The sequence below is a fragment of the Pan troglodytes genome, chromosome 4 (genome assembly GCF_028858775.2).
Source record: "Pan troglodytes isolate AG18354 chromosome 4, NHGRI_mPanTro3-v2.0_pri, whole genome shotgun sequence".
NCBI classification, from domain to species: domain Eukaryota; kingdom Metazoa; phylum Chordata; class Mammalia; order Primates; family Hominidae; genus Pan; species Pan troglodytes.
Genome location: NC_072402.2, coordinates 157,169,080 through 157,182,431, shown reverse-complemented (window position 1 = coordinate 157,182,431; position 13,352 = coordinate 157,169,080). Strand labels below are relative to the sequence as shown.

Sequence of the window (13,352 nt, the reverse complement as noted above, 5' to 3'; positions counted from 1 at the left end):
TAACTCCCTTGTAGACTAGCATGAGAATATAAACCACTACATCACTGTACATTATTCTGCATTATTCACATTAATGAGATTTGCTTAAATTAGACAAATATAAATGAGCATATATTTTCAGCCTTTCTTCAGGGGAAACGTGTTTGGGGGCATTTTATCTGCAGAATTGGACATGATCCAATTCTAGGCTTTGCCAGATATTTACTTAGGGAAAATTGAAAATTATTCTTTGCTATACACACTTTCTAATGAGATCAACATTCCTTCAAGACCAGTGAGGTTACCTCAGCCCACCATCCCATGAATGTGCACCACTGCCTGGACCTGAGGTCGCGGTCGCATGGCCCCAAGAGCATCCAACCAATCAGAGCTCAGCATCAAGCTGGCTACCAGCCAAGCACAGACACCCAGAGATGTTTGTTCATACCCATGATCCAAAATCAGGCCTTATCTCTAGTCTTCGTGAATGGCATACTTAATACGCCACGTAAGTCCATGTAAAAGGTTAACCCATGGTTAATGACCAACAATAAAATAATATGATTATAACCCATTGTGTAAATGTCCACAAGTGGGAGAGAACTTAACAAGGGCAGAACACTAAAATCAAATTATGCAAAGAGAAAAAAAAGTGGCTTTCTCTGGAAAAAAAAATCAGCTTGCCTTATTTGCTTTATGCCTGACTTTTATATAGGTCTTGCTAGCTCTAGAGAGGCTTCTGAGCCCCAAGGTAAGGGGGAAAGACTTGTGTTTTATTCATTCCATTATTTCTTGCCAGACAGCAAAGTGAAAGGCATGTTTTGATTACTACCGACATTCAAAGTCTGGACACAGGTGACAAATCTAAAGTAAGTAATCCTGAGATCTTTTGCTATCAGAAGGGAGAATCACTTTAAAGATCATGTGTCCAACCCTATGGTAAAATCCAGAGAGGTGAAGTGACTTCTCCAAAGCCACACAGCTAGTGAGTAGGACCAGCATTCCGGGACCCAGACTCCTAGTCAAGTGCTACTTCCTGAATACACTGTATTTCTCTGTGTGTATTTTTGAAATGTTTTTTAGTTAATAGACTTTATATTTTAGAACAGTTTTCCATTTTCTGAAAAATTGAGCAGATAGTGCAGAGAGTTCCCATATACAGTCCCCTACCCCAACACAGCTTTCCCTATTATTAACATCTTGCATAAGTGTGGTGCATTTGTTATAATTAATGAATCAATATTGATATATTATTATTCAGTTCATAGTTTACATTAGAGTTCACTCTGTGTGCAACATGGGTCTATGAGTTTTGACAAATGTGTGACATCTTGTATCTACCATTATAGTATCACATATAATATGATACTTCAATTGCCATATGATGTTTCACTGCCCTAAAATCCCCTGTGTTTGATTCTTCATCAAGTGGTCCTTCTTGGGCATCATTAGGACTCTCATGATGGAAGCCCAGACCCTAATATTTTTCATGCCTTTCAATTTCTTGCTAGAAAGATGTTCCTCTAAGTTAATAGAAAAGTCATGAAATACGTCATCACCTCTCTGGGTTTCGTGTTCATCCCAACTTAGGGGCCATAGGAGTTGAATCACTGCTATGACTTCTGAATGGATCTGCTTCTGGAGATGAGCTCTCCGCCTGTTCCCAGGAGGTCTGAGAGATACCCTGGACATTATCCGTGAGAGCCACCTGCCGAGGCAGGGTGAGCACCTCCTAGAACCTCATTTCTAGAACTCAACCTTTCATTATTTCAGATGCACTTGCCGCTTTGTAAATGCTATCTTTCCAGAAGAGAAAAAGAAACAGCTTCTCTACAGCATATTAAAAGAAGCAGCCCCTGCATTAATCAAATTAATGAGTAAGAAAATCAATAAAAGTAATTATCACAAATAAAATTAAGAAAATAAACAACTTATTTACTCAGTTGTTCACTTTGCCACTAGGTGTTTCAACTTCAGAGAACCATAATTTAAGTGATGTACAGGCTGCACAAATGAGTACAGCCTAGAAAGGCGTGGGCGTGATGATTCCTAAAAATAATCATGCCAAAGCTGGGTAAGAAACCAGGCACACCTCATACCCACTCCAAGAGTGAGCTTAAACGGATGCTACTTTCCAGAGAAGCAATTTGGCAGTATCTATTAAGAGATGAGAAAACATTCATACCCTTTCATCCAGAAATTCCATTGCTAGAGAATTTATCTTAGAGATAATCAGAGAGGTACTCAAGAATTTTGCAGAGAAAAAATGTTTCATAGTTTTATAATACAATAGAATAGGGGAAAAAGGAAACAACCCAAACATCTAACGATGGGGAGGTAGTAAGATGTTCTTGGTGGTTTCCTGCTAGTCATGTCCTAATGCCTTTCCTGTTTGACAGATGGACCCCAGTGGGGACTCTTAATGGGAGGTGGGGCCTTACTTCTCACTACAAAATCAATCCTTCCTACTGCCTGTGCCCTTGTAGGTAAAGTGGGACACATCACCTAGGCTTGGTCAGCAAGATGCCCCTATTCAGAACATTGAAACCTAAGTATAGAAAACAAAAATTCCAGGGACAGATTGTTTCTGTGGTCAGCCCTGGCTAGGGGTCCCACTGCTGAGCCTATTTTGATTGCTGTCCCTTTTGTTAGCCTATTTTTCCATGCCTCCCATAGATCCTATAGCTACCTAATATGATTCCAGTAAATTCATCTTTTGCTTAATATAGCCAGTGTTGTTTTCTGTGGCTTACAAACAAAAACTCTGACAGACACAGAGAATGATCAAATATATTATGAAACATCTATTAAATATAATATTATTAATCTATCAAAATCCATGTTTTCAACACATATTTAAAGACATGGAAAAAACAACATTGAATCCTATATAGATCACAGTTCTATACATCTATGTACATCTAGATAATTATTATGATATCTATAAATCCAATCTTTCTCTGTGTGTGTGTGTGTGTGTGTGTGTGCCCTAAAATCCCCTGTGTTTGATTCTTCATCAAGTGGTGTGTGAGTGTGTGTGTTTAAAATACTGAAGGAAAACACACATATATGTTAACAGCTCTTTTATCTAAGAGGGATCAAAGGTGCTATAGGATGTTTCCTCTACCATCTAAGCCATTTTATCTTCAAAACTAGCTTATCTATTGCCTCCTCCAAAAAGCCCTCCCCAGCCTGGGTTAGGCCCCCTCCTTCGTGCTTTGAGAGCCCCTACTACATCCTCGCATCATAGCACTGAATTGTAGTTATCTCTTTAATTTACCTGTGTCCCTGACCATTGTTTGTTTGTTGGTTTGTTTGTTTGTTTTTGAGATGGAGTCTTGCTCTGTCACCCAGGCTAGAGTTCAGTGGCACGATCTCGACTCACTGCAACCTCTGCCTCCCAGGTTCAAGCGATTCTCCTGCCTCAGCCTCCTGAGCAGCTGGGATTACAGGCGCCTGCTACCACGCCCAGCTAATTTTTGTATTTTTAGTAGATACAGGGTTTCACCATCTTGGCCAGGCTGGTCTCATACTCCTGACCTTGTGATCCACCCTCCTCGGCCTCCCAAAGTGCTGGGATTACAGGCGTGAGCCACCGCGCCCGGCCAATCCCTGACCAGTTTTTATTGCCCATTCTTTCTTTTGTGCCTCACATAGTGCCTGCTCATGGTAGAAATTCAATAAAAATGTGTAGAATAGATATACGCAAGAATTGTTACGGTAAGAAAAAAATGATGTTATTAAAAAGGAAGGGCTGGGAACAGAAGGTATTCAGGTGAGAAATAAAGACAGACAAAACTATTACTTTACAATGAGTAAATTACATGTGACAGTGAGTTGACTATTTTGGACCCGGTGAAACGGACAGATATTGTGTCATCTAGTATATTAGATTGGTACAGACAGATAAACCATGGCTTTTTTCTTGGTCTAAATCATTGCAATAACTGCCTCCCCTCTCCTCTTTTCCTTTGCTTCTAGAGATATTGCCCATTCGTCCAACTGCCGCTGTCCTGCCAGTATATCGTCTGAGATTACCATCAGCTAAATATTGCATTGTCTTTGGACAATTTTCCTACATTGTGACTCCTCACTACATTTTCAATGCTTTTCTAGTCCCAGACAAGCTACAGACTGTTAATTTACACTTGCTTTTGCCTTGCCTGAGGAAATTGAAAATAAATTTTAATTTCCTAGTCAAGGGCTACGGGTGCTTTGTGTGGTTTGGAGGAAAAAAAAATACTGTTAGATGGAATTAGGGAATATTAGGAGAGTTTCTGAAGTTAGTGAAGGTACACAGTAATTGATCACTTGCCCTCATAGTGAGAGGTCATTCCAATGAGCAGAGGTTCTGTCAATATCTGAGATCTGTTTGATACCTGGCCTCAATCTGTCAATCACGCCCAGTAACCATATTCATAGGCTTCAGATCTGAATTTTGAATTGCATCAGAAGCTTTCCTCTGGCCTCAGAGATGCCATTGAGACCATTCTCATAGTTAGTCACCACTCACACTACACAAAATGGAAGAAAAAAACTTCCTTTGGGGCAAATCAACAATCTCTGGTAGGAAAATAAACAAGGATGCTTTCAGAATACCAGAAGCCCAAGTCTGAGCATCTGGAGGCAAAGGAAGAGTAGAGAAGTCTTTGTTGGTGGGACCACTGCCTGTAGGAATTTAAGGGAACTTGGATCTTAGGAGTTGCTCAGTTAAGTCCTAGAGAGAGCCTAAGTGGGACTAATGAGAAGCAGAACAATTGCTATTTCTGAGAAGAAAAACCAACACTTTTGGATGTTAACTTTTGGATGTTTGAATTTTTTGTTTTAGTTTTTATTCCTTTTGGGAAAAGCTATTTTTATTGCAAAAAAATATGTAAAGCTAGCAACAAAATAGTTGAAAGTATTTATTGTGTACCTACTGTGTGATAGCAGCTGGGTTTCAAACACAAGTGAATATGAAATAAATGAGCCCTAGATGCACAAAAATACATGTGTGTGTGTGTGTGTGTGTGATATGTCATCTTTTACATATATATGTAAATATATATATGTAATATATATGCAATATATAATATTGCAAATATTATGTATATAAATGTTTTCTTTTTACTCAGCTTTTTATGTCCCATATTTTCCCATGTTTTCAAATGGCCTTCATGATCAACAATTTCATTCTGACAAGTGACCATTCTCCTTCTGCAGAACAAATTGCTGCTATGGTAAATAACACCGAGGAGAACATCTTTGTGGCATATAGCATTTTTTTCTTCCTTTGTAATAGTTTCCTGGGAGAAATCCTCGGGAAATAGATTCCCTGGGGAAGGCAAATATGATTGATACATACTACCATGTTCTATTTCTATGATACTGCCAGGTTTTGCTTTGTCATTTATAGCACTGTTCCTGGCTGAGCCCAATACTGCTTCAGAATTCTTCTTAACACAATACTCCAAGCAGTCTCCATCATTCAACCTCAGTAACCAGTGCCAAACAAATTAATGAGCTTGATCGGTATCATCACATCAAAATTTTATCTTGGAGATATGTCAGGGGAAAATGACACTTTCACTTACTTCCCTTTCCTAGGAACTCAGCAGACTGTCCTTTCAGTCGATCCAAACTTCCCTGTGGTTCCCCTGCTCACTTTTGAGTTTCTAAAGATTCAGTGCCACTCCCTATCCATGGTGTTCCATCAGAGCTCACCACATCATAATGCGGACTACCTTTCTAGAGGCAATGAGTATCTCCAGGACTTAAACAAAAGTGGCAGATTTCCTTTGGCCAACGTGGCAATCTTCCTACCAGTTCAGTGATCTCCATCCATGGGAAAGAACCTTCCCACTGCAGTGGGAAAGAAACCCTGACATCTTTATTCTTAAGTTAGAAAAAAGAAAACCACGATGTCCCCACAGGTCAGTATCCTTGTTCTTCTAGCCAAAAAGAGTCTACTGACCTTCATATAAGAAGTGTGACTGGCTCTTGAAGTCACTTTTCCAGCAGTGTCAAGGCCTGGCCAATGCCATTAACAGCTTCCTTCCCCATACACACTTAAAACCTCCAGTACCCTAAAATCTTTTGAACGTATTGCCTTCTACTTGGGAGTTTCTCCAAGTTCTGCTTCTTACTTTTCATTCTAAATTTCATTGCTCTCTTTTCTAGCTTTCCCAGTTTGGGGACATCTGCTACTTTGGTTTATCAGTATTTCTCTCCTCTGGTTCTTCAGATAACAGCCTTGCTCAACACACACACCTCCGTTCATGGGATCACTGCCCCCTTGTTAGGCTTCCCATGTGAGTCTGATGGGACTGCCAACTCTGATGATCCCTCTGAGAGAATTAGTGCATGGCCCATCTTTATTTCCCTGGCTAAGGTGATTGGTTCACAGGATAGGCAAGTGACCCAAGCCATAGTAATCAGTCTTTTCCACATTTCTAAATCTTCTGAAATGGATTGGGGGAATTGTTTTTCTCCCAAGGTTGCTAGGCTTGGTTGATATGAGCTTGGAGCTGACTGTGGCCACCCCCCCTTTACCCTCTGCCATGTGGTGGAAGCTCATCCACAGCACAAGCTAAGGAGGCCTGAGTATAGAGATGGAGAGGGAGCGGCTGGTGGGTCCTGTTGACCAATTAGAGGCTCTGTATCTAGTATGACTAAATGAAGGGGGCAAATTTTAAAGGTCTCCTTTATCCCAAAGCTCCCAGAGCCTGCCCTAACAACAAAAGTGTGAGGTTAGCATGGAATACTATGCAGTCACACAAAAGAATGAGATCATGTCCTTTGCAAAAACATGGATGAAGTTGGAGGCCATCATTGTTAGCAAACTAACACAGGAATAGAAAACCAAATACTGCATGCTCTCACTTGTAAGTGAGAACCAAATAATGAGAACGCACGGATATATAGAGGGGACAAGCAGACATTGGGGCTTATTAGCAGGTGGAGGGTGGGAGGAGAGAGAGGATCAGAAAAATAACTATTGGGTACTAGGCTTAGTGCCTAGGTGATGAAATAATCTGTTTAACAAACCCCTGGGATACAAGTTTACCTATATAACAAAACTGCACATGGACCTGTGAACCTCAAATAAAAGTTCTAAAAATATAAATAAACAAGTACATAAATACATAAATAAATAAGTGTGAGGTTGGTATGTTAGCTAATTGTGTGAGTCAACCTGACTAGGCTAAGGAATGCCCAAATAGCTGATAAAACATTATTTCTGGGTGTGTCTGTGAGGGTGTTTCTGGAGGAGATCAGCACGTGGATCTGTAGACTGTGGGTAAGCACGATCCTGTCTATTAAGGATCTGAAAAGAACAAAAAGGCAGGGGATGGGTGGATTGGCTCTTTCTGCTTGAGTTGGGACATCCGTCTTCTCCTGCCCTCAGACATCAGTGTTCCTGGTTGTCAGGCCTGCAGGCTCTGGCTGGGATTTACACCACCGGCCCCTCTGGTTCTCAGGCCTTTGGGTTTGGACTGCAACTACCTCACTGGTTTTCCTGGGCCTCCAGCTTGCAGGTATCAGATAATGAGACTTCTCAGCCTCCATAATCCAGTGAATCAAGTCCTCATAAGTCTTTCCACATATCTATATCGTCTCCTATTGGTTCAGTTTCTCTGAAGAACTCTAACACAGTGGTATGATCACTCTGAGAAAGATTTGGATCCCTGGTGCAGGTTTGTTGACCTATAAGGCCTGGGGTAAATCTTACTGGTCTACTCACTGCTTGAAATGCTGGCTTTTTTAACAGAAAAAAAAAAAGCATGAACTGAGTGGGTCAACCCTAATATTGTTTCTCACAGGTCTACAGGGGGACATTTGTTAGAAGGTCACAAATTTGGTTACACACAAATTTTAGTAATATTCCCCAAACACCCCTAAATTTCCATCAATAACCTTCTTTCCTTAGGAAGGCAATTTCTCAGGACCGGAGTGAAATGCTTCTTTTTGACAGAGAGGCAGAGCGATTAATGAGCAGATTAACTAGTCAGCCAAATGTGTGTGCTCATCATCCCCTGAATGTTTCTTGCACACTCCTTCTGCATACACAATGCTCCCACCCCAATGCCTTTCTTCCTTTCTGCCACTGACTCTATGGACACCCACATTTTTTCAATTGTGCCACCTGTCATCCAAAATCTGTGTGTGGGTGTGGACTGGCTGCAGGGGTGACTTACTGAGAAAAGCAGTGGGTTGAAAGCCTCCATACATAGTATATAATTTTTGGATATGATTCAGTTGTTAGGCAAGTGTACCTGGAGGCTTTATTGAGATTTCCTCTCCTTTTGTCAATAATCTTTCAGAAGGCCTGAGTTTTATGAGATAATTTTAGTGGAATAAAATTTAAGAACATCCAGATCCCAGATCATATCATTATTTGTATCCAACTTCAATGACTATTACTAATTGATCCAAAAGTTCTAGCCAACAACCAACCAAAGTAATGACAGGTAGTAATACTTCATGATCATATCACTTAGTGTGAATTAGCTACTTAGGAAAACGTTTTAATTACTGAAGCTTGCATGGGCTGTGCCCCAGATGCAGATAGGCCACAGAAGGATGGAGGAGATGACTCTAAATGCCCTCTCCTCCAAGAAGCCTTCTCTGAGTTCCTTTTCTTTTTGTGCCTCTCATTAGAATCTGATCATTTGCTGCTTCTCATTAATAAGCATTTACTAAGTAGCCACTGTGTTCCAGACACTGTTAGATGTTGCAGGGAAGGTCTTCCTCCTTGTTTTCCGGAAAGGACATACTTCCTTCTATCCCTCCACCCCTTACCCAACTCCTCCACAGAGAGGGAAGAAAAGAGGAGAAGCTAATCTGATTGATCATCCTTTGACATTTTATTATACCATGAGCAGTGTTACTCGTGTGGGCTCTCCTGGCCCACTCACAGGTGAATGGTTGAGGCAAGCCTGCCATCCTTGCTCACATCACTGGTGGGCAAATGAATGCAGTGTCTGCTCCTTGTCTCTCACTACCTATTGACATGCCTGAGCATGGAGGTCCCAGGATTTAGATTGAGGATGAGAAGGAAAGGCCTTATCGGCCTTGGACCTAAGCTATGTATTCTACTCCAGCTTCAGCCAGAATTTTTGCATGTGAATAATGGGTACTCATTTGGCTATTAGGACTATGATTACTGAGCATGTATATTGGTCCTCCATCAGATAGGCAGGTGCAAGCGTTGAGTGACAGACTACCAACTGCTAATCACAAACAGCATTGTTAATTGCATCTTTCTTGTTAGGGTGGCAAAGTGTTAGTCATAAGACTCAATTCCCCAGAGTTCAGGAAAGGTACCCATCTAAAACTCCTTTGTGATAGTCTTATCTGAGCCACAGGGTCTGACCAAAGCTCTGTAGAGAGGGTGGGGTTTCCCCTAAAGAGAAATGGTGTTCTTACTACCGGTCATCCTAAGAAGAGGCCAGTCCTTATACAGCTATGAGGGAAACACTTCTTGCTCTGTTTGGGGTTTGAAATCGATATGGAAGATGACTAGAGGACTTCCAGGAGAGGGGAGAGTTGAAGGCATAGTTGCTGCTGCCAGTCACATAAAGGCAGGTCTTAAGCAAGATGTATCTGCCCTAGACCCAAAGGCAGTTCTATCCTGTGCAGTATTGTTCTTTGATGTGTGTTCCTCTACCACTGTCTCCAGTCATTGCTACTTTCTCCTTAGACACTGCAGCCAGGCCTCTTGGCACTGTGGACATGGAAGAGCTAGGTTTCTGCTCAGCCCTAAGATGGAGATGTACTAGGACGGCAGAGACCCACCCCCAAAGCCAGAGATGGGGTAGCAGGAACAGACAGCAACGGATGACAGCATGGACACCAGATGAGAAAAATGGGAGGAAGAGGGGGGATGCAACTGCTGACATGGCATACCACCACAAAACATGCGCCTCTGTCCATTTCTGTGTTGCTCTCTCAAGATCAAAGCCCTGGGCAGAAGGGTGTCAGGACTGGAGCAGGTGCCCATGCCCTAGTTGTCTGTGGTTACAGGGAGAGAGGAAGGATTTTCATAGTGGGGGGCAGGGCACCCACAATAGGGAGTTCCCCTTCTCACACAGGAAGCAGGGTTAGGAAAAAAAAAAAAAAATATATATATATATATATATATATAAATTGCTACATATAACATATAATTTTATAATATATAATTTTTATATTTGAAATATACATAGAGTTTACATGTATTTTATATATAACGTATATGTATGAATTATATATTTATATATATAATATATCTTTTTATATATTTAATATATATATACACAGAGAGAGAGAGAGAAGATACCTAATGGATATCCTCTACCCAGAAATGATCTCTTCTACTTTCTATGAAAGTACCTGGAATTTCCTCATTAGTAGCTCATTCTTAAAGTTATAAGGTCCTTTAATCTTCGGGAGTTATCTATTAAGTCATAAATATCTCTGAGAGAAGTCATATTTTAGACCAGGTGTGATGGCTTACGCCTGTAATCCCAGCACTTTGGGAGGCCAAGGCGGGTTGATCACTTGAGGTCAGGAGTTTGAGACCAGCCTGGCCAACATGGTGAAACCCCATCTCTACTCAAAATACAAAAATTAGCTGGGTGTGGTGGTGCATGCCTGTAATCCCAGGTACCCGGGAGGCTGAGGCAGGAGAATAGCTTTAACCTGGGAGGTGGAGGTTACAGTGGGGCGAGATTGCACCATTGCACTCCAGCTTGGGCAACAGAGCGAGACTCTGTCTCAAAAAAAAAAAAGTCATATTTTATTAAGCCCTTATTGATTAACACTTAAGTAGGAGTTTGAACAAATGATACCCAATGTTGAGCAAGCTGAAGGGAAGGCCCAAAGAAATGGAGCCCCTAATTATTCTTCTACTTATAGGTACTGCTATTTCCCCAATGCAAAAAGTTGCAGTTGTGACTAGTAAAACGTAACTCGTTAAAAAGTATTACTATTACCCTCTCTAAGGTGGAAAAAATATCCAAGATACAAGTGAAAAAGAGAAATGGAACACAATTTGCATAGTACTATCTAATCATGGGAAAATTAAAAATTATATTTCTGTTATACTACACATAGAAAACAAAGTCCAAAAGAATATTCACTAGACTATTTACAATTAATATGCAGACAGTGAGATTAGAAGATGCTTTTATTTCCCTTTGTTAAACTTAAGTTTAAATTTATCAGAGTAATTTGTATAAAACATCTTTTTAAAAATCAGATAGTTCTACAAGGTTTATACTGGAAAAACAAGATTTCTCATTATTTCTCTTTGTAACCCTTATCTTCTCTCTAGGGCCAATCACTTTCAGCTTTGGGATATTTCTCTTGGTTATTTCCTTCCATATATAAAAATAATGTTTGTAAACCAGTACGTTCTGATTTTTGCATTTCATACCTCAACGATTGACTTTCTACTCTGGTCTTAACATTCCCACACAGGTCCCCTTCCTACATACCCTTCCTCTCTCTCTGTTCTCCTAACACATTTATATCATGCTTTTGTTAAGTATTTTTAAAAATACTTAAATGTCCAATACTAGCATTTCTAACATTGTAACTAAATTTTCAACATCACCATTCCCAATACTGTAACTATGTATTACTCACTGAAGTGACTATACTATGACTTTATTTTCTTTCTTGTACAACTTTGTGGTTTTTTTCTGGAATTGTCTTTGTTTTTGCTGTCATTGGGATTAACATTATTTTTTGCTTAGTTTTCTATGTGCCTGTCACTAATTTATCCCCCCAACTCTCCCATGGAGCCCTAAGAATTTCTCTCAATATACCTGAATCCATTAGTAGTCTCTCAGTTCCACTCTTCTTAGGAACATCCACCGTGCAGACTTCCACCTTTTCCCTTCAACCTGTAATGGGTTTCTAGACCTGCCAAACAGCTGTCATTGTGGGCCATCTTTCACCATCAGCCTGGGAATTCCCTTCAGCTCTCTCCTGTATTGGATCCCCCACTTCCAGTATCCCATGATTTTCTATTTGTTGTTTTATTCTCTCAATATGGTTGAACACAAACTGAGAAGAGTTACCATGAGATGTAACATTTTTAAAACCTTACATATTGGAAAGCATCTTTTAATCCTAACACTTGATTCAGTTTATCTGGAAAAGCAATTCTAGAATGAAAGTCATTTTCCCTCAGTAATAGAAGGGCACTTCATTGACTTCTAACTTCCAAGGTAGCTGTTTAAAAGTCTCATGCCATTCTGATTTCTCTTTTCTGTATATGACCTATTTCTTCTCTCTGAAAGCTTTAAAACCTCTATTTCTGGCATTCTGGAATTTAACAATATTGTGCTTTGTGAGGGCCCTTTAAATGTCATTGTTTTGAACAGTTTGGTTGATGCTTTCCAGCTAGAAACTCACATCCATCTGTTGTTGAATATGTATATTATTTCTTAGGTATTATTTTTTCATTTTGGTTTTTTATTCCCTTTTTTGGAATTTTTATTAAGTAAATGAAAGACCTCCTACATACATCTCCTCTGTTTTCTCTTTGTCTTCTAGCTTTTCTCTCCTCTTTTCTACCTACTTTCAATATTTCCTCTACTTTATCACAGAGATCTTTTATTGAAACTTCTATTCTTGTTACCATATTTTTAACTCTCAAGAAGCTCAGTATAAGTAACATCAGCAAAATGGTGAAATAGGAGTTTTCTACGATTATCTCCCCACAGAGCATCACTTTTGACAACCACTAATGGATCATACTACCTTTGTGGGAGTCTGAGAATCCAGCAAAGAAGTTCCAACACACTTTTGGGGAAAAAAAATCTGAGAAAAGCACACTAAAGAGGGTAAGAAAAAAAATTTCACTACACCCATGTCACTCCTCTCCTAGGACAGTACAGCTCAGTACAAAGAGAGAATCTCTCAGCCCGTGATTTCTCCCATGAGAGAAACTGAGAACATAGGAAGTGAGTACCTGGCTTCCCCAGTCATGTGGAATGCTGCCCAAGAGGGCTGCACCTTTCTTTTGCCACTCAAAGTACCATGGTGGTTGGTAGAGCTCAGCAGTTAGGAGAGATTGCGAGTAGAGAAGAGAAGAGAATCATAGCAACCAATACTCAGTATTCAGAAAAGGGATGCAGTTTTTATTAACTGCTTCATGAACTTCATCAGGAAGCTTGTCCAAAACTACTTGGGACAACACACCTGCAGACTCCCCAACTGGCCCACAGGCCTCTGCAATGTTATGCATGCCTCACATATCTCCCCTACCCCCATGCCAGCTTCCCACTTGTGGCCTCATGGACTGAAAGTGTGCATCTCAGCAGGAGGTTTACAAGTACATGCAGACAGACAGCCTGACTTGGCAAGATGGGAAAAAAGTACACAAAGTTGAGTATTTCAGG

General features: G+C 40.4%; 1 long non-coding RNA gene across 5 annotated transcripts in view; it reads left to right on the top strand.

Annotated features, from left to right (window-relative positions):
• Positions 1–4,967, top strand: part of LOC107974916 (uncharacterized) — a 28,223-nt gene extending 23,256 nt beyond the window's left edge. For 2 of the 5 annotated variants that reach the window (XR_008548293.2, XR_008548291.1), the window contains 3 exons: positions 779–848; positions 1,570–1,700; positions 3,961–4,967. This is a non-coding gene — a long non-coding RNA (uncharacterized LOC107974916). The remainder of the gene's footprint in view (positions 1–778; positions 849–1,569; positions 1,701–3,960) is intronic. The other 3 variants (XR_002943968.2, XR_008548292.1, XR_008548290.2) reach the window with 2 other exon arrangements.
• The last annotated feature ends 8,385 nt before the right edge of the window (positions 4,968–13,352 follow it).